We start from the raw sequence: 15,666 nt of genomic DNA, 5'->3' as shown, positions 1-15,666 counted from the left end.
AATATGAAATATAACGTTTTCATAGGAGAGAGCTATATTTTAAAATTAGCTTTTAACCAGGAGTGCCACAGTGCACACCTGCATTCCCAGCTACTGCAAGGGTGAAGCAGGAGGATCACATGAACGCAAGAGTTCAAGGATACAGTGAGCTATGATCGTACCACTGGACACCAGCCTGGCCAACAGAGCAAGATCCTGTCTCCATTAAAAAAAAAAAAAAAAAAAAATTAGCTTTGTAAAATCTCTACATAAAAACTCCTTTTTCTGGGGCTGAGCTTGATGGCTCATGCCTGTAATCCTAGCACTCTGAGAGGCCAAGACGATCTCAGGAGTTCAAGACAAGCCTGAGCAAGAGCGAGACTCCATCTCTGCTAAAAATAAAAAAAAATAAAAAAAAAAAAAGAAAGAAAGAAAGGCAAGGCTCTGCCTCAAAAAAATAAAAACTCTTATCTTACATAAAGGAAAAAAACCTAGCCTAAACAACCTTTCCAATAGTGTTATCAATATTTAGCTTTAAAGATAATACCTCTCTCCAAAGGAGACACATAAATGGCCAATAAGCAAATTAAGAGATGCTTAATACACACCATTAGTTGTTAGGGAAACACAAATCAAAACCACAACAAGACAGGTACCACTTCACATCCACAAAGGATGGCTATCATCAGAAAGATGAATAGTAACAAGTGTTGGTGTGAATCTGAAAAAACTGGAAGCCTCACACATTGCTGGTAGGAATATAAAATGGCACAGCCACTTTGGCAGTTTGAAAGTTCCTCAAAATGTCAAACATAATCATGATCCAGCAATTCCCCTCACGTATATATCCAAAAGAATTGAAACACATGTCCTTATTTTCAAAACAACAACTTGGGCCAGGTGCTGTGGCTCACATCTGTAATCCTAGCACTCTGAGAGGCCAAGGTGTGTGGATTCCTTGAGTTGAGAGCAGCCCGAGCAAGACTGAGACCCCCATCTCTAAAAAATAGCTGGGAGTTAAAAAAAAAAAAAAATAGCTGGGAGTTGTGGTGGGAACTTATAGTCCCAGTTAGTCGGGAGGCTAAGGCAAGAGGATCTCTTGAGCCCAAGAGTTTGTGGTTGCTATGAGCTATGACGCCGGGGTGCTCTTTTACCCAGGGTGACAAGGTGAGACTGTCTCAAAAACAAAACAAACAAACAAAAAAAAAAAATCTTTGTACACAGATTTTCATACCAGCATTATTTATAATAATCAAAGGGTACAAACCCAAATGTCAATAAATTGACAAATGGATTAACAAGTATTTGGCCATAAAAAGGAATGAAATTGATGTGAACTGCAATGTGGATAAACCCTGACAACATTATGCTAATTTTTTTTTTTTTTTGGTAGAGAGTTTCACTTTATTGCCCTCGGTAGAGTGCAGTGGCGTCACACAGCTCACAGCAACCTCCAACTCCTGGGCTTAGGCGATTCTCCTGCCTCAGCCTTCCGAGTAGCTGGGACTACAGGTGCCCGCCACAATGCCCGGCTATTTTTTGTTGTTGTTGCAGTTTGGCCAGGGCTGGGTTTGAACCCGCCACCCTCGGTATATGGGGCCGGTGCCCTGCTCACTGAGCCACAGGCACCGCCACATTATGCTAATTTTAAAAAGGCCAGACTGGCTAGATGCCTTACCTCAGTGGTTAGGGTGCTGGCCATAAGCACCAGGGCTGGCAGGGTTGAACCCAGCCCAGGCCTGCTAAATAACAATAACAACTAGAACAAAAAAATAGCCAGGTGCTGTGGCAGGTGCCTGTAGTCGCAGCTACTTGGGAGGCTGAGGCAAGAGAATTGGTTGAACCCATGAGTTTGAGGTTGATGTGAATTGTGTTGCACTCTACCAAGGGTGACATAGTGAGACTCTGTCTCCAAAAAAAGACCATATATTGTATGTATAATTTCATTTATATGAAATGTCTAGAATATGCAAATCCATAGAAATAAAAAATAGATTAGCAGTTGCCAGGAGCTGGGAAAAGGGAAGAATGGGAAGTGATTGCTAATGGTACAGGTTTCTTTCAGGAGCAACGAAAATATTCTGAAATTAGATAGGGGTGGTATTTATATAACTCTGTGAATATACTAAAAACGACTGACTTAGTGATTAGGGTGCCAGCCACACACACCAAGGCAGGCAGGTTCAAACACAGCCCAGGCCTGTTAAACAACAATGCCAACTGCAACAAAACAGTTGGCCCAGGAGTTTGAGGTTGCTGTGAGCTATGATGCCATAGTACTCTACTGAGGACAACAAAGTGAGTCAGGCATTGTGACGGGCGCCTGTAGTCCCAGCTACTTGGGAGGCGAGAGCAAGAGAATCACTTAAAACCAAGAGTTTGAGGTTGCTGTGAGCAATGATGCCACGGTACTCTACCGAGGACAACATAATAAGACTCCATGAGACTCTGTCTCAAAATAATAAAATAAAAAAATAATATACAAACCACTGACTTGTATAACTTGAGTGAATGGTAAGGATGGTATGTGAACTCTATCTCATAAGCTGTTAATTTTAAAATGTTGCTTATATTGCAACTTTACATTTTAATACATAATCACATGCCACATAATGACATTTTAATCAATGATAAACTTTAAATACAATGGTAGTCCCATGAGATTATAATAGTGCCTAAAATATTCCTATCACCTAGTGAGACACCATAGCCATCTGAACATCATAATGTAACACATTATAGGTGGTCCCTGGGTTAGAGGATACACCTTCCAGAGAAGGTTTTTTTTTTTTGAGACAGAGTCTCACTTTGTCATCCTCGGTAGAGTACCATGGCATCATAGCTCACAGCAACCTCAAACTCCCGGGCTCAAGTGGTCCTCTTGCCTCAGTTTTTTTATTTTTGGTAGAGATGTGGTCTTGGTCTCACTCTTGCTCAGGCTGGTCTTGAACTCCTGAGCTCAAGCAATCTACTTGCCTTGGCCTCCCAGAGTGCTAGGATTATAAGTGTGAGCCACTGTGCCGGGCCCCTGAGAAGGTCCCTTTACGTTGGATTTTTATATAACTTGGATCCCTGATGAACAGCACTTACCCAGTAATAACAACAACAATACTATAATGGTTCATATGTAACACATACAATAATGCAGTGTAATACTAGTAATAAGAAGTTTTTTGTTTTTTTTTGTAGAGACAGAGTCTCACGGTACCGCCCTCCGGTAGAGTGCCGTGGCGTCGCACGGCTCACAGCAACCTCTAACTCTTGGGCTTACGCGATTCTCCTGCCTCAGCCTCCCGAGCAGCTGGGACTACAGGTGCCCGCCACAACACCCGGCTATTTTTCTGTTGCAGTTTGGCCAGGGCTGGGTTTGAACCCACCACCCTTGGCATATGGGGCCGGCGCCCTACTCACTGAGCCACAGGCGCCGCCCCAGTAATAAGAAGTTTTAGAAACTATTGTGATCTTTCTTTTTAACATTTTTTATTATTTCTTTAAATTTCAGATTAATATGAGGGTACAAATGATTAGGTTACAAAGTTTGTATTTGTAAGGTCTCTGTTGTAGATGTGTCCTGCAATCAGGAGGTGTGCCATGTACCCATACATTGTGCCATTAGGTGAGAGTATACCAATCCTCCCTCCCACCAAGATCATTCTTTTAATTCAAACAAAAAGAACACAAAAACAAACTTACACAAAAAGCTTAGACAGGAAATAGAAGAAATTTCAAATACTAATGTTGCACCAATACTAGGCTAATACTCAGAAGATCAGTTATTCTGATCTTCTAACCAAACTGATAATAACCATTCAATTTCAATAATTACACTACACGCTGCTGCTTAGTAATACTGATGGTTTCTTAGAGCACTGCCTTTCACATGTTCCATTATCCTTTATCACCGTTCCAATAGTTGAGTGACTGAAGCCTAATGCTTTCCCAATAAACAATGGTGTCTGGCCTTTCTCCCAACGCTTAATTATTTCTACTTTCATTTCCATTGTAATCACCTTTTTCTCTTCACTGCAAGCTCACCTGGACCTGCAGTGGACTTTCTGCTTTGAAGGCATGGTCATAAGAGTAAACACAGACTTACAAAATCAAATTAAAAACTTAAGAAGAAAAGGATGCTGTGCATAAGTCACCATATAAACAATGAGACTAGCTGCTACTATAAGGATGCTGCTCCAACTGACCACCTACACCACATAGTTTTGTTTACATGCATGAAAGAAACTAGCTCCTGAATTATTAATTTAATTATAAATCATCTGTATGGGGAGTCTTGGAAGCCTGTTACTAAGTATGAAATGCTGTAAGCTGAGTCATTTGTAACCCAGTATATAATACTTAATAATGATAATCAACGACTATATTACTTTTTTATGTGTTTACTATTCTATACTTACCTTTTTTTTTTTTTTAAGGAGACATGGTCTGGGCCAGGCACAGTGGCTCACACATGTAATCCCAGCACTCTGGGAGGCCAAGGCAGGAGGATCGCTTGAGCCCAGGAGTTTGAGGCTGCTGTGAGCTAGGCTGACGGCCATGACACTATAGTCTGGGCAACAGAGTGAGACTCTATCTCCACCAAAAAAAAAAAAAAAGGTATCATCCAGTTTTCTCCATTTTCTCTATTATTTCGTGTCTCTCAAGAACTTCAAAAGACGAGTGCCAAGTACAGCACTGAACAGGCCAATCCCACTAGAATAACTGTGGTTTCCCACTTATTGGCGCTATGAAGTTCAAATACCCTTATTATTATATAAAAAAAAAAATCCTTCATGCTTTCAAACCTCAACCTTTTTTAGGTCTACCATTACTAAGTCTTCTTCAGTTAGGAGGAAATAATTTCCTTAATTATCCCATATTTCTAATATGGTAACGAGAAGTTTCTCTGACTTTAATTACCTTAATTATCCCAACATTTCTAATATGGTAACAAGAAGTTTCTCTGACTTTTCTGTCTTTGTATATGTTTTTCTTCTCCCTAAATTCAAGAAAAATCCTTCCTCCATTTGTACTTTCAATATGGAGGATGTAGGAATACAAGGAAGGCTCCTGCCTCTAAATAATACCCATTTCTTAAAGACAACAGAAAAATGAATTTGAATTCTTTATCTCTTTTTGATTACTGCAACAGGGAAGTTAGTACTAATGCAAAAATTACTTGTGTCAGTTTGACCACTGCCAAGGATGTTCTTCTGCTCTAACCCCCGTCTTAATGTAAACACCTAGTCAAAGTAAACTTCCACAACCTATCTCCTGAGCACTTTAAAACAAATTTACTCCTGGCTCAGCGCCCGTAGCACAGTGGTTATGGTGCCAGCCACATACACCAAGGCTGGCGGGTTTGAACCCAGCCTGGGGCAGCTAAACAACGATGACAACTGCAACCAAAAATAGCCAGGTGTTGTGGCGGGTGCCTGTAGTCCCATCTACTTGGGAGGCTGAGGCAAGAGGATTGCTTGTGCTCAAGAGTTTAAGGTTGCTGTGAGCTGTGATGCCATAGCACCAAAGGGCAAGGAAGCCTACTTTAACACTAACAAAATCACCCACCAATCTCCACCAACATTACCAAACAATTCAAACTGGTTTGGTAGTAATACTATGCTTCTATTAGAATAAAAGTGCTTTACATACAGTTAATTTTAGGCGGGCTAAAGAAAGTTACCAGATCTCATGGGCCCAGTGTCACAGTAAGTAACATGCACAAACTGAATACTAAAATCTATTACAACCACATTTTCCCTCAAAAGTTATTTGCATTTATAGTGAATTTTATATCTGAATAATCAATAATGAATTGCTTTATTCTATTTAGATTACCAGATATATGGCAAACTTTGTTTTCCAGAATCTAGAAGAATTTTAAAACTGCCTTAAAAAAATTCACCACCTCCAGTTAAGTGGTCATTAACTATAGAAATGGTTAGAATGGCTATATAAGTGTAGCACTCTCTTAACTGTTAGCAGAAGATGATGAAGCAACTCTAGATGCAAACAGTTCTTAATCATGTCAAAGAAATTTCTGATAGTCTCTTTTCTAAAGCTGTGGTAAAACAGAATAGTAGAAAGGGTACTTTCTCAAAACATCTTTAAGTAATATTATCTAAAATGTAAAAGAGCAAATAAGAGTCAGGAAATCAGGACTTTTGAGCAGGGAGTATTTATGTGAAATAAATACTGATGTGAATAACCATCTGCCTTTCTTAGATATTTGAGGGGAGTGGAACAAGCTGAAAACTGTTTTTTAGATTTCTAAAAGCAGACTTGTCCTATAGGAAAATGGCTCCAGTGAATAGAATGTGACCATTAACATGCTTATTACAACCTAGTAACACTGAAAAGTACTTAGGAAATACAGGGTGGATATAAAGTTCGTGTACAATTTACTATGTCAAACTATTTTAAATTTCACACAAAATTTATGTCCATCCTGGATTAAGTTTAAAAACCAGCATGTGACATTATGACTTTAATATCACAATATTGTTTTCAAAAAAGAATGCATCAAAAAGAAACACTCAGCTCAGCACCTGTAGCACAAGTGGTTATGGCACCGGCCACATGAATCAAGGCTGGTGGGTTCAAATCCTGCCTGGGACTGCTAAACAACGATAACTGCAACCAAAAAAAAAAAAAAAAAGAAAAAAAAATAGTCAGGCGTTGTGGCAGGCATCTGTAGTCCCAGCTACTTGGGAGGCTGAGGCAAGAGAATCACTTACGCCCAAGAGTTTGAGGTTGCTGTGAGCTGTGACGCCACCGCACTCTACCACAGGTGACAGTGAGACTCTATCTCAAAAAAAAAAAAAAAAAAGAAAAAGAAAAAGAAACACTGAAGACAACAGAATACATTTGTAAAACTTTTAGTGTTGAATAGCAGGACTTCAGGTTTCCCTAAAATAATTTTTCTTTCAATTCCTAACGGTTTATTTATTTAAAAAAAAATTTTATTTGAGACAGAGTCTGGCTCTGTTGTCTGGGCTACAGTGCTATGGTAGGCTATGCTATTAGCCCTACCTCATAGCAACCTCAATTCCTGGGTTCATGCGATCCTCCTGCCTCAGCCTCCCAAGTAGCTGGACTACATACAGGCACCCACTACAATGTCCGATTAATTTTTCTATTTTTTTTTTTTATTTTTAGTAGAGACAGGGTCTTGCTCTCGCTCAAGCTGCTCTCAAACTCCTGAGCTCAAGTGATTACTCTTCCACTTCAGCCTCCCACAGGGCTAGGATTACAGGTGTGAGCCATTGCACCTAGCCACTTTAGTATTTTTATTATAGACATAATATAATGAACAACTAAAACCAAATGATCATCTCAATAGATGCAGAAAAAGCATTTAACAAAAATTCAGCACCCTGTTATGATTAAAGATACTCAACAAATTAAGAATAGAAAGGAACTTCCTCCACTGATAAAGGATGTCTACGCAAGCCCAAGCTAACATCATATTTAATGATGAGAGACTAAAAGTTCTACCCCTAAGATCAGGAACAATACAAAAATGTCTGCACTTCTCATTTCTTTTTTTTTTTTTTTTAACAGTGTAATTTAATATTACTATATATACCTGGGTGTTTGGTTGATGGATTGTTGATGTTTTGTTTGTTTGTTTTGGCAGTTTCTGGCCGGGGCTGGGTTTGAATCTGCCACCTCCGGCATATGGGTCCGGCGCCCTACCTCTTTGAGCCACAGGTGCCACCCTGCACTTCTCATTTCTATCAACACTGTACTGACAGTTCCAGCCAGGACAATTAGGTAAGAAAAACAAATGAAAGTTTAGAAGGGAAGGAATGAAACTATCTCTACTCAAAAAATGACAACACCTGATGCACCAGCAGCTCAAGATGCTGAAAGGCGGCCCAGGGGAAGAAGATGGCCCTGGCCCCTGCCATCGCGAAGAAGGAGGCCAAGAAAATGGTGAACCCCCGTTTGAGAAAAGGGTGAAGAACGTTGGCCTCAGACAGGCCATCCAGCCCAAAAGAGACCTCACTGCTTTGTCAAACAGCCCCAGTACATCCAGTTACAGCGGCAAAAAGCCATCTACTACAAGAGGCTGAAAGTGCCTCTCACCATTAACCAGTTCATCAAAGCCTTGGACTGCCAAACAGCTACTCAACTGCCTAAATTGGTACAGACCAAGGACAAAGTCAGTGAAAGAGTAACTGTTGGCCCAGGCTGAGAAGAAAGCTGCCAGCAAAGGGAATGTCCCCACTAAGAGACCATCTGTCCTTTGAGCAACACTGTTACCACCTTGGTAGAGAACAAGAAGGCTTAGCTGATGGTGACTACAGATGATGTGGATCCCACCGAGCTGACTGTCTTCCTGCCTGCCCTGTGTCGAAAGATGGGAGTCTCTTACAGCATCACCAAGGGAAGGCCAGGCTAGGGCACCTAGTCCACAGGAAGATGTGTACCACTGTTGCCTTCATGCAGGGAAGGGAAGACAAAGGAGCTCTGGCTAAGCTGGTGGAAGCTACCAGGACCAACTACAATGACAGACACTAGAAGTTCAGTTGTCACGGAGGAGGCAACATCCTAGGTCCAAAATCTATGGCTCGCCTTGCCAAGCTGCAAAAGACAAAAGCTGAAGAACTTGCCACTAAACTGAGCTAAATGTACACTGTTGAGTTTTCTATACATAAAAATAACAAAAATTATCCTTCAAAAAATGACAATATCTTCTACCAAGAAAATTATAATAAACACACACCTGTTACAGCTAATAAAGTCAGTTGTCCTATGCACTAGAAATGAAAATTCTAAAATTCTACATGAAAATTAAAATTCTAAAACTGAAATCAAGAAAACAATTCCATTTACAATAGCATCAAAAAAATAAAATAATAAGGAATAAATTTAACACAAGTAGTGCAGAATTTGCATGCTGGAAAACCATAAAACACTATGGAAAGACATACCACATTCCTGAACTGTAAGGAGATATTATTAAGATGGCGGGGCAGCACCTGTGGCTCAAAGGAGTAAGGCGCCGGCCCCATATGCCGGAGGTGGTGAGTTCAAACCCAGCCCCGGCCAAAAACTGCAAAACACAAAACAAAACAAAAAAAGATGGCAATACTCCCCCTGCAAAGTGATCCACAAATTCAATGCAATCTCTATCAAATGCACAGCTTTCTTTTTTTTTTTGGCAGAAATTAGCAAGATTATCTTAAAATTCTGATGAAAACACAAGGGAACCAAAATAGCCAAAACAATATTTAAAAATAACAAAAAAGTTGAACATACTTCCTAATTTCAAAACTTCCTATAAAAGCTGTAATAATCAAGATTGCATAGGACTGGCATAAAGATAGTCATATGGATCAATGGAACAGACCTGAGATTCCAAAAACAAACCCTTACATTCATGATCAACAAGCATGCCAGGACGACTCAATGGGAAACATCTTTTCTTGAAATAGTACAGGAACAAGGTATCAACACCCAAAAGAATGAAGTTAGACCTCTACCTCATACCACATACAAAAAAATTAAAATGGCTCAAAAGTTTGTATGTAGGATCTAAAACCATAAAATTCTTAGAAGAAATCATACTGTAAATATTCACAACTTCATATTAGGCAATGATTTCTTAGATATGACAGCAAGAGCATAAATCACAACAAGTTAATAAATTAACCCTGGATTTCCTCAAAATTGAAGCTATGCTTCAAAAAAGCACTATCAAGAAACTGAAAAGATAATCTGCAGAATAGTATTTTCTCCCATTTGCAAATCAATATAGTAGCACCTCCATAGAGTCCTATGTCCCTACACTGGCCATCTCCTTAAGGTGACCTAATTTTCATAGACCAAGCATGCACCACTTGTACCTATCAGCATAGCAGGCCTATTTCCTTATGGTGACAACCTCTGTATGTTGACCAGTTTGTTACAGTCCCTTGGGTGGTCAACTTGCAAAAGTACTACTGTAACTAATAAGCACCTAGAATCCAGAATATTTTAAGAACTCCTACAACTCAATAAAACAGGAAGAAAAAAAAACAATTAAAAAATAGGCATACTACACAATGAAGATAAGAAAAAAAAAGAGCAAAGGATTTGATAGCTGTTTCTCAAAGATATACAACAAGCCAATAAGTACACAAAACATCATTAGCTCAGTATCATTAGCCATTAAGGATATGCAAATCAAAACCACAATGAGATACTGCCACTTCATACCTGCTGGTCAGATAATATATGGTGGTGAAGATGTGGAGAAAATGGAATCTTTACATGCTTCTGGTGAGAATGTAAACAGAACAGTAGGCCCTTTGAAAAAAGTTTTCAAATGGCTAAACATAAAAGTTGCCATACAGCCCAGCAATTCCATTCCCAGGTATCTACTCAAAAAAATGAAACATACATCCACACAAGACCTTGTACAGGAACATTCATAGCAAAATTATTCATAACAGCCAAATGGTAAAAATCACCCATTCACAGCCAGAAGGGACTGCAGAAACACATTCAAGAAGAGGTAATTCAGACTTGAATTGGAGACAAGGGAAGTACCAACAGGTTATGTTTAAGAATATTAAAACCACTCTTTGGAACTGATGAATTTGCCTCCAAATCCTGTCAAACCACCACACATTTTTTAAGTGACCAATAAAATAAAATAAAATGAAAACAAACAAACAAACAAAAACACCCGAAGATCATCAACTGATGAATGGATAAATAAAATGTAGCTCATCCATGATAACAGAGCAAAGATTTTCAACTGGTGTACAGTGAGAGGATCTTAGGTATGCTATGAAAATTTTTAAAGATCATTAATTATTTCAAAAGAAGTTCAAAGCACAGTAAGTATATTCATTGTTTTTAATTTATTTTTTAAAACAGAGTCTCACTTTATCACCCTTGATAGTGTGCTGCTATGGCATCATAGCTCACAGCAACTTCAAACTCTTGGGTTCAAGCAATTCTCTTGCCTCAGCCTCCCAAGTAGCTGGGACTACAAGTGCCTCCCACAACACCCAGCTATTTTTTAGAGACGGGGTCTTGCACTTGCTCAGGCTGGTCTTGAACTCCTGAGCTCTGGCAATCCAACCACCTTGGCCTCCTAGGGTGCTAGGACTGATTGACGTAATTTAAGTGTGCCACAGAAGGTTAACTATAGGTTCAACTGTGCTGTGAAAAGGTTGAAAAACACGGTAATAGAGGTGGCACCCAAAGCTCAGGGGGTAGGGCGCCGGCCACATACACTCAGGCTGGCAGGTTTGCACCCAGTCTGGGCCAGCTAAACAACAACAACTGCAACAAAAAATGACCGGGCATTGTGGGAGGTGCCTATAGTCCCAGCTACTTGGGAGGCTGAGGCAAGAGACGTATAAGAGAGATTCAGAGAGGCCAAGTGATTTGCTTAAGGTCACACAGCTAGTAAGTTAAAGAGCTAGGACCTCAACCCTTTATGAGATCCTCAGCACATTTTTCACCATATCCTTCAGGATGCTTTTGTTTAAGCAAAAGGCATATTATTATTCCATTCATAGGATAACTGAAAAATTGCTAGTCTAGTAATACATCCTGAAACCCGATGAAGTAGGCTTTCTTAAGGGGGTGCAGAATTTTAGCTTCCAGAGATCATCCGGCTGCATCCACTTCACGGAGGTCTCAGGCCAAGGTGGAATCGAGGAGACGCAGTCTGCTCATCATCCTTCCTCTTAGAGGGATGGCAGTGCCAAAATGAAGTTGCAAATGGAAAACAAAACATCAGCTTGCATCTCACTGTGATGCTACGCAGAGCTTTGTACGACACCGAGGGTGTCTCAAAAACAAAACAAAACACTGTAATAGAGTATTGTTTTGTAATAAAAGAGAATTACTAATAAATGCTACAAATAAAGACATGCTAAGTGTAAAAAGCCAGTAACAAAAGACCACATGTACAGAGGATGCCAAAAAGAATAAAAGAAAAAAATATATACATATATACACACACACACAAACACACATTTTAAGAAAGGAAGAAACTGGATTAAAATCACAGTACTCAATACATACCAATAACAGAAAGTGAATACAAGTCAAGTTTGAGCACCTCTTGTAACTGTAGAAGGCAAGCATGACTTGAGTATTACAATTTTAATACAGTTTTTTCCTTTCTTAAAATGTGTATACATTTTTTGGCACTCTCTCTATGTTTCTATTTATATGAAATGCCCAGAATAAGTAAACCCATAAAGACAGAAAATACATTAGTAGTTGCCAGGGGCTGGGAGGAAAGGAGATGGTTTGCAACTGTACCATGTTTCTTTGGGGGTAATGAAAGTGTTCTGGAATTACATAGTGGTGACCCATGTTTGTACAACTTTATGAATATACTAGAAACCACTGAGTTATACATTTTAAAAGTGTAAATCATATGGCACATAAATTTTGTCTCAATAAAAAATAACTGGTGCAGTGGCTCAAGTCTGTAATCCTAACAATCAGGGAGGCTGATGCAGGTGGACTGCTTGAGCTCAAGAGTTAAAGAACAGGCTAAATAAGCAAGTGTCAGACCCTATCTCTACTAGAAATAGAAAAAACTAGCTGAGCATTGTGGCAGGCGCTTGTCGTTCCAGCTATGAGGGAGTCTGAGACAAGATTGCCTAAGCCCAAGAGTTTGAGACTGCTGTGAGCTATGACACCAGGGGACTCTATACAGAATAGCAGAGTTAAGACTCTGTCTCCAAAAATACATAAGTAACTGGCAAGTTGGGCATGATGGCACACACCTATAGTCTCAGCTACTCCTGAGGCTGAGGTAGAAAGACTGGTTGAGCCTAGGAGTTCAAGGCTATTGTGCACTATGATCATACCTGTGAACAGCCACTACAATCTAGCCTGGGGAACTTAGTGAGACTCTGCCACTAAAAAAACAATAACTGGCAATCTGTAAAAGAATACAGGTAATACAATGTGTGTGTATGTATATACCTATTTTTTCTTTTATTTTTTTTTAGAGACAAAGTCTTGCTCTGTCACCCCAGGTAGAATGCACAGATGTCAGTATAGCTCACTGCAACCTCAAACTCCTAAGCCCTAGCAATCCAATATTAAGAGTTACATGCCTCAGCCCACTCTGGGAGGCTGAGGCAGGCGGAATGCTCGAGTTCATGAGTTTGAGACTAGCATGAGGAACAACAGACCCCATCTCTAAAAAATACCTGGGCATTGTTGTGGGCACCTATAGTCCCAGCTACTCAGGAGGCTGAGGCAAGAGGATCACTTGAGCCCAAGAGTTTGAGGTTGCTGTGAGCTGTGACACCACAGCACTCTACCAATGGTGATTAAGACTTTGTCTCAAAAAAAAAAGAAAGAAAAAAAGAGTTTATATGCCTCAGCCTCTCCATTAGCTGGGACTACAGGCACCCACCATAATACCTGGTTAATTTTTCTATTTTTTAGTAGAAAAAGGGTCTCATTCTTGCTCAAACTGGTCTCAAACTGATAAGCTCAAGTAATCCTCATGCCTCTTGGCCTCCCAGAGTGCTAGCATTGCAGGTGTGAGCCACTGTGCCTAACCAGGCACATGGTTTAAGAATATATTTTGAGAAAGCAGATTTTTTTCTAAACAATTTCCACAGCGATTTTAGTTGACATGAAAGGGAATATGGAAGAAGGGGAGAGGGACATGGAAAAAAAGGTGGGGAAGAATATGGGCAACTGACATTAAACAAAAAAAGAGGCATCCATCCTGAGCAAGAGTGAGACCCCGTCTCCAAAAAATAGCGTGGGCAGTACCTGTGGCCCAAAGGAATAGGGCACTGGCCCCATATGCCAGAGGTAGCGGGTTCAAACCCAGTCCCAGCCAAAAAAAAAAAAAAGCCAGGCGCTGTGGCGGGCATCTGTAGTCCCAGCTACTTGCGAGGCTGAGGCAACAGGATCACTTGAGCCCAAGAGTTTGAGGTTGCTGTGAGCTATGACACCACAGCACTCAACCAAGGCTGACAAAGTAAGACTGTCTCGGGGGGAAAAAAAAAATCACTAATCGTTAGGGAAATCAAAACCACAATCAAAATCATATCCACTAAGAAAATGGTTATTATCAAAAATAGTATTAGCAAGAAGAGAAGAAACTGGAACTCTTGGTACAGCCTATGTAGAAAACAGCATGGTAGTTCCTCAAAAAATTAAATATATAGAATTACCATATGATGGATCCAGTAATTCCATTTCTACGTATACATGTATACTCAAAAGAACTGAAAGCAGGTTCTAAAACAATGATCCACCAATGATCTTAACTACATCATCCAAAATAATCAAAAGGCAGAAATAACCCAAATGTCCTTCATCAGATGAATGGATTAACAAATGATCTTGTTTATATTCCTTTATCCTTTTCATTGTTGTGATTTATCAGGATAAAGGAATTAAGTTCTGGTACATTCATGGTACAACATGGATGAACCCTGTAGATATTGTGCTAAATGAGACAAGCCAAACAAAAGGACAAATATTATGTGATTTCACTTATATGAGGTACCTAGAATAGGCAATTTCAGAGAAACAGAAAGTAAATATTACCAGGTGCTGGGAAGAGGAATGGGAGTTACTGCTTTATGATTATAGTTTCTACTTAGGGTAATGAAAGTTTTGGAACTATATAGTGGTAATGGTTGCACAACATTGTGAATGTAATTAATAACACCAAATGTACACTTAGAAGTGTTTAAAGTGGAAGCTGGGCGTGATGGTGCGCGCCTATAGTCCCAGCTGCTTAGGAGGCCAGACAGAGGTGGAGGTTGCTATGAGCTGGGGTGATGCCGCTGCACTCTAGCCTGGGCAACAGAGCGAGGCCCTGTCTCCAACAAAACAAAACCCAAAGTACCCCTTAAAGAACCACTGTATAATTCTATCACTTTATATCAAATAATTTCTCTTCCCTAAGATAGTCACCCTGTGAGAATTAGAACAAATTACCGATTTATTTTATAAATGAAGAAACAGAAAGGTAAAACTGACCCAAGTTAACCTTTTTAGGTAACAGCAGAAAACTACAACAAAACATAAGTGTCTAAAGGCATACCTATTCTACTATTACTGTCTTGCTATTTAGTAAATCATTTAACTGCTCTAGATTCTACTTGCCCCTTGGAAGTGTACAATTTAAGACCCCTTTGTGTTCTAAGGTCCTCTGTAATCTGATTCCAACTCAGATCTTTTTGGCCTTGTTCCTATTTACATTATCCCTTGGTTATCTTGTATTCAAATAATATCTCATTTCAGGCCCAGCCTACTGGATCCCAACTAGAACTCTGAGGGAGACTTGGTGGTAAGGTTGGCAGGTAACCCACCTAGGGCCTTCCACATCTTCCTCTGTCCTCCCACAAACCACCCCCCACCCCACTCCTACCACCAAAAAAGGTAAACAAAGCTCTATGTATCTAAAATCTCAATCAACTAAATCAGCAGTTCTCAACCTGTGGATCACAACCCCTTTGTAACAATGAAAATACATCCTACATATCAGGTATTTACATTACGATTCATAACAGTATGAAGTTATAACATAACAAAATTACATTTATGAAGTAGCAATGAAAATAATTTTATGGTTGGGGGTCACCACAACATGAGGAACTGTATTAAAGGGTTGTGGCATTAGGAAGGTTGAAAACCAGTGAACTAGATGTTAAAGGCTAAGTTTAGGCAATTCCCACTCCCAAGAAGCACAAA

At 39.8% G+C, this 15,666-nt stretch overlaps 1 protein-coding gene and 1 pseudogene across 4 annotated transcripts in view; one reads left to right on the top strand and one right to left on the bottom strand.

Moving 5' to 3' along the window:
* The window catches only part of KDM2A (lysine demethylase 2A), a 138,972-nt gene that overhangs the window by 73,454 nt on the left and 49,852 nt on the right, over positions 1-15,666 (bottom strand). The gene's annotated exons all lie outside the window — the stretch shown is intronic.
* Positions 1,111-8,640, top strand: LOC128564697 (60S ribosomal protein L7a-like; annotated as a pseudogene).

This window comes from Nycticebus coucang, chromosome 14, assembly GCF_027406575.1.
Source record: "Nycticebus coucang isolate mNycCou1 chromosome 14, mNycCou1.pri, whole genome shotgun sequence".
In the NCBI taxonomy this organism is placed as follows: domain Eukaryota; kingdom Metazoa; phylum Chordata; class Mammalia; order Primates; family Lorisidae; genus Nycticebus; species Nycticebus coucang.
Note: the sequence above shows the minus strand (reverse complement) of the source record. Positions and strands in the feature narration are given on the sequence as shown.